Genomic DNA, 6000 nt, shown 5'->3' with positions numbered 1-6000 from the left:
GATTTAGCCTTCCGAGGAGAGGTAGTACACAACGGAGATGGTACAATCACAGGAGCAGAGGCCTCCACATGATGATCATCAATAAGAGTCGTTAAATGTGACTCTCAGTCCTTAGCTTGCATAACAACAAGTGAGTCCAAAGTGGGAGTGAACAACCCCTGCTTGGGTGAGGACCTATCATGATCTGAAGCATCCTCAAGAGGAGACATATCTGCAAAATCATCCTCCCGTCCATCTGTTTTATCAGCAAGGTGACCCAAGGGTGACCCTACATTAACCCCACCAGTAGCATCAACTTTCAAATTATCAATGGGACCTTGTAAGAGCTTCGTCTGCAGATCTTTTTTCCGATATTCTTTACGTTGGTTTGGAATCGTGGTCCTCCCTTGTTCCTGTTCATCAGAAGGTGTCTTCTGAGAAGGTTTATGTTGAGGCCCAAGAACACGGCCCTAGTCATGGATCACCCGACACTGAGCAAGCTCGTGCCCAATCATCTTACAATGAGAGCAAAATGGAGGGAGCCATTCATATTCCACACCAGCTACAAAAGCAAAGTCTGGACGTTCAACCAAGAGGTGATCAGGAAGAGGGGACAACATATCAATATCCACCAGCACTCTAGCAAACATACTCCTATTCTTTCTGATAGTATGCTCATCCAAAGACAAAGGAGTACCAAGGCCTCTGACGATGGAAAATATTGTCCTTGGTTTCCAATACTCCAAAGACAAATGGTAAATTCTAACCCAGGTCTGAGCTTTGGTACTCCTCATGGTAGCTGGGACAAAGTCTTTTGTCCAAGCAAACAGTCTCAATAAACCAGGAGATAACTTCAGGGAACCCATCCCGAGGGCTCATCGCATGTCTTCTATAGAAGCGAACTCAAACTCATAGAAACCCTTTCCAAGAGCAATTGCTTTCCATGGTCCAAGAGCTTTCCACACCGGCTGCAACTTTTTAGTTAAATCCAGGTGTGTGAGAGGTTTATCCCCCTTAGATAGAATAATCCGACCATGGAGATGGGTTTTGCAATCCTCAAGACCAGCCAAGTAATCTGCCTCATCAATCCGGGCAGCAATCATGTCACCCTTAATACAAGGGGTAGGTAGCTGGGACAAAGGAATGTCACATGTATTTCCCAAAGCCTGAGCAAAAGTCTTCCTTTGACCGAACATAAAATATACTTTATTATCATGACATACTTTTTAATCCATCAAACAAGTCCATGGAATGAGGAAACCCGCAGAGCCCTCCGCCATTTTAAAAGGCTAACAAGTTGCCGCCAAGAACTTCCGCAAGACACACGGAATAGCAACCGCACCGCACCACACCACCACACGAGCCAACAACTCCGTTGTCGCGAGAGCCACCACCTCTGCAGTCATCACCGTCGGCCGCACCGGACCTGTAGACGCCTCACACCAACCCAACAACCACCGCACTCCGTCGAACAGGCGCCTCGCGCAAACGCGAAAGCACACGCTGCCGCACAGGGCTCTTGCACCGCACCACGTCGTCTTCTACAACTCTCGCACCACCAGCGAACCACCGTGTCTCCCACTGTAGCACCGCTGCACCTCCAATTCCGCTGCCGCTAGGAAACCCTAAAACCCCCAAATCTTCAATTTAGGGTTTGGGTTTCGTGAATTTACGTTTTCTTTTTCGTGATTTTATATTTAGAATAAGTCTTTGGATTGTCTTTGATTTATCATTTTGATTTGATTTATCCATAAAAGACTTTCCCCATAAATATTAAAAAAGAAAAAAATTCAAAAAAATAATATTATTTAGACTATATTGTTTATATGCGGACTACATATTATTTACTAGAGCATGTAAAAAGTATATATTTGACCTAACTTCTAATAAAAATAATTTAAAAAAATATGAATAAGTAAAATATTAGAAAAAAATTTATTGAATTTTATGTAATTTGTAAAGTTTTTATTGAAATAGTCATGATTTTTTTATTAGAGGAAAAAAAACATGTGTTCAAAAGAAAATCATTGTGAAATTAGATCATAAATTACCAATGAAAAGCGGGAAATTCGTCTAAAGTTTCAATGAAAAGTGATTCACTAGGCTAAGTTAAAATTAACACTGATAGTGCGGCTAGGGATTATTCTGGTCTTTGGTCTTGCTACCTGTTGATGTATTTTTCGTGGGAGTATGGAAAAGTTTATTGATGGTTTTTCTGTATTTATTAACATTCAGACTGCTTTGGTTTCTGAGTTTTATGGAGTTATATATGTTATGGTGGAAGCTCAAAAGATGAGTCTTACTAATGTATGACTTGAATGTGATTGTGTCTTGGTTAGTGGTGCATTTAGTGATATGACTAAGGTTACGTGGATGTTTCGTAATCTATAGAACACTTGTCTTAATTACTGTGGAAAAATAAGATTTAGGGTTACTCGTATTTTTTGTGAATGAAACGCGTGTGCGGATAAGCTGACTAACTTAGGATTCATTCATAGAGATTCATTTCATTGGTATAATAGACTTCCATCTAGTCTATTCTTAGAGTTTTTTATGAATAGGTATAGTTTACCTACATATCATTTTTGTTAACATATGAATTTTGGTATAAACCTCCCATTTTTTGTATTTTGTATTTTTATTTTAATAATATTTTTGTATGTGATGACAAATAATTGTTGTTACTTGGAGTGTCAGCCTAACTGAGATGTCAAGTTGCATAGTGATACCTAACATGAAAACTTTATAAAAAAAATTACTAATGAAAATTTTATTTGAACAAGTGAGTACTAATCATAATGCATTACATAACCCTCCAAAACACAAAATATCGAAGTTATAACTAAAATAATAATAAAAAAATGAGTGATTAATTTTTTTTTTAAAAAAAACATTTTAATTAAGAAATGATAATAAAATTGTTATATTTAGAATAAGCAAATTTTTTAATCCCAAAATCTTCTAACTATATGACCTGAAGAAACAAAAGTATATACAAAATGTTTATATAAAAATATCCTAGAACCATAGATTCTAAAACCAATACACAATATATATTAAAAAGATACTAGTAGAATAAGAGTGGTTTTAACTTTGTTTCATTTTTGTGTTATTATATGTAAAATTGTTTGTTCCCATTCTAAATACAATCAAAGTTCACATCCCATTCTAAATATCATTCTAAATATATATTTGAACATATATCACAAGCATTCTTAGATTAGAGAACAAACATAAAAGAATATCATTGAGTCACTTTGTGCAAAATATATATATATATATATATATATATATATTAAATATCATTTTATAATTTCATAGTATCCATACTATATATAAACCATTTATTTATTAAATTATATTAATTTTGTATTTATTACCACTAGATCTTAGTTTTTCAATGTTATTAGACCGACTAAAATCATCGACCTACAACTTCAAATATTAACAAAACAACATTGATAGGTTAATAGGCTTACAATATGAAATTAAACAACAATTACAATTAAAATTCAATTAAATGAAATTTAATTAAAATAGTGAATTTAATTATGCAGGCATACAATTTAATAGGCATAAGACTAAAAGTGTTAAGTATGAATAAAAATGTGTTTATTATATAAAAGAAACAAATCATCTTGAAATAATATTATAGCTTAGAAAATATTTTGAGAGTAATTACAAACATATTCCACTAATATTACCACTCAAGTTGAAGCATAGATATTTCAAATGCCCAAACTTGTGAAGAATTATAGGAAAAATATGATTTACTAATAATTTGGTCAAAATATTTGTGAAGGGTGCACTAGTTTGAATATGTGAGGTAAAAATCGTTCATTCATAAAAAATTGGATTAGGCTTTATATAAAAAATAACTTGATTATCATAAAACAATTGCATGAGACACACATGTTGCGCCCAAAAAGAAGTTATTTTAACTATTTTAAGTCACATATCATATTGGTCATAGATTTATACTCAACTTCTATAAATGATCTAGAAATAATTATATGTTTTTCTTATTTTTCAAGAGACATAAGAAGAACCACTAGAAAATTCAAGCATTTGTTATAATCATCCTTGAGGTTTTCTATGACGATGGTGGTGACTCATGAGAAGTTCTTCAGAGAACTCACTTTCATCGTCATTGAAAGTGTCACTATCATTATCATTATCACTATCATCTTCATCAAAATCTTTGTTATATCGGACTTAAAGGTATGACATATCATGATGGGTCATTAGAGAAATCACATTTGTTTTTACCAAAATTGTTGTTAGAAATATTGTCATTGTCAATATGCGAAATAATTTTTTTAAAAATAATATTCTATTGTTGAATTCAGCAAAATTCATTAATATATTAAAAAAAATTGTAATTAACTTACCATGAATATTGTAAAACTAATATAAAAAACAAAAAAATTATTCTAAAAAAGTATATTAAGAAAAAAAATATCCTTCAGATATTAGAAAATATTTTTAAGTAATTATAAGGATATATATTATGTTGATATAACCATATAATGTGTTATGTTGATGATGATATAAGTATTGAAAATGTTGATCTTCTATTCAATTTTAGATTAGGGTTGAAGTTTGTGATTTTAATCATGTTGTAAACTTTTTTTTACTATGATTTGATCATTTGCTAGGTTGATTTGATCATTTGTTAAGTTGAAAAACATTTAAAATATTTTAAAATCTTGTGAATTTTAGTTTAATTTTAATAGATAAAAATATGTTTTAATATGTTATAATAATCAAATTTATTGAAAAAAAACATTTTAATGGATGAAAATAATAATTTAGTAAATTAAAGTCACTTAAAATTAAGATTGTACATTTAGCTCTATTTTGATTAAAATGTGTTTTTAATTAATTAAAATTACTTACATTTTTTAAGTTATTGTTGATCTTTTTATTTAATTTATTAAAATATTTATTTAGTTTATTAAAATCACTTAAAGATGATTTTAACATATTAAAATCGTATGAGCTTAATTTTAAGTTTATTTTTTCAATCAACCGAAATGATTTTAATAGATTGAAACTATTAAATATAAAAGTTTTTATATTTATTTCATATATATTTTCTTATTCACGTGAAGGTTACTCTAAAATTTGAAAAATACTAAATTAGTTTATTTAGAACCATTAAAGGTTGTTTTTTTTGTGTAAAAGTCAAATTACCTTTGATATATATTTTTAATTTTTTTTAAGAAAGGTCAGTTGAGAAAATAAAAGACGAATTATTTTAAAAAATATTTATTAATAATTTTTAAAAAAACTAAATAAGTAAATGAAATAAAATTATTTATATATACTCACAAGTCCTCTACTTTCTCTTCATCTTACACATAATTTCTTCACTTCAACTTTCTCTTTAAATCCTAAACAATTTATATAAATTACCCAAAATCTTCACAAATACACACAAATCTTTCTCATATTACAGTGTTACAGTGTTAGTGATCTTTTCTTTCCATTCTAAGTTATCATATATCTTTACCTCTTAAAGAATATTCAAATTAATAACAAAAATCTTTTATGTATTATTTTTATCAAACCAATTCACCAATATTTTACATTAGAAAATAGGTGATAACTTAATTTATATATATATATATAGAAACTATATACATGTTAATTTATGTTGATCTTGACATTATGAAATGGTAATTAATTGATTTATTTCATGTCTATTTTATGATAAACTGAGCAGTTATTCATTATTTTCATCATTGCTATCTCATGATAAACTTCATAATCCGTACTAAATTATAATTATTTATTTTACCAGTTATTGTTATGATTCAGTATATATTTTGTACTCATTGCTATTTTTGTAGTTATTCTTTTGTACTCATTACCCATAGAAAAAGTTATGAATGAATACAGAGAGTAAGTGGACATCAACTTGAGAAAATCAATATATTACATATTTATTTTCTTGAAACAAATCTTCTTAATCATTCTATGTAAGAATGAAGATATTGACAAATTAATCATTATAAT

The sequence above is a fragment of the Phaseolus vulgaris genome, chromosome 10 (assembly GCF_051622355.1).
Source record: "Phaseolus vulgaris cultivar YP4 chromosome 10, ASM5162235v1, whole genome shotgun sequence".
Lineage (NCBI taxonomy): Eukaryota > Viridiplantae > Streptophyta > Magnoliopsida > Fabales > Fabaceae > Phaseolus > Phaseolus vulgaris.
The sequence above is the reverse complement of the archived record's forward strand: the minus strand, read 5'-3'. Positions refer to the sequence as shown.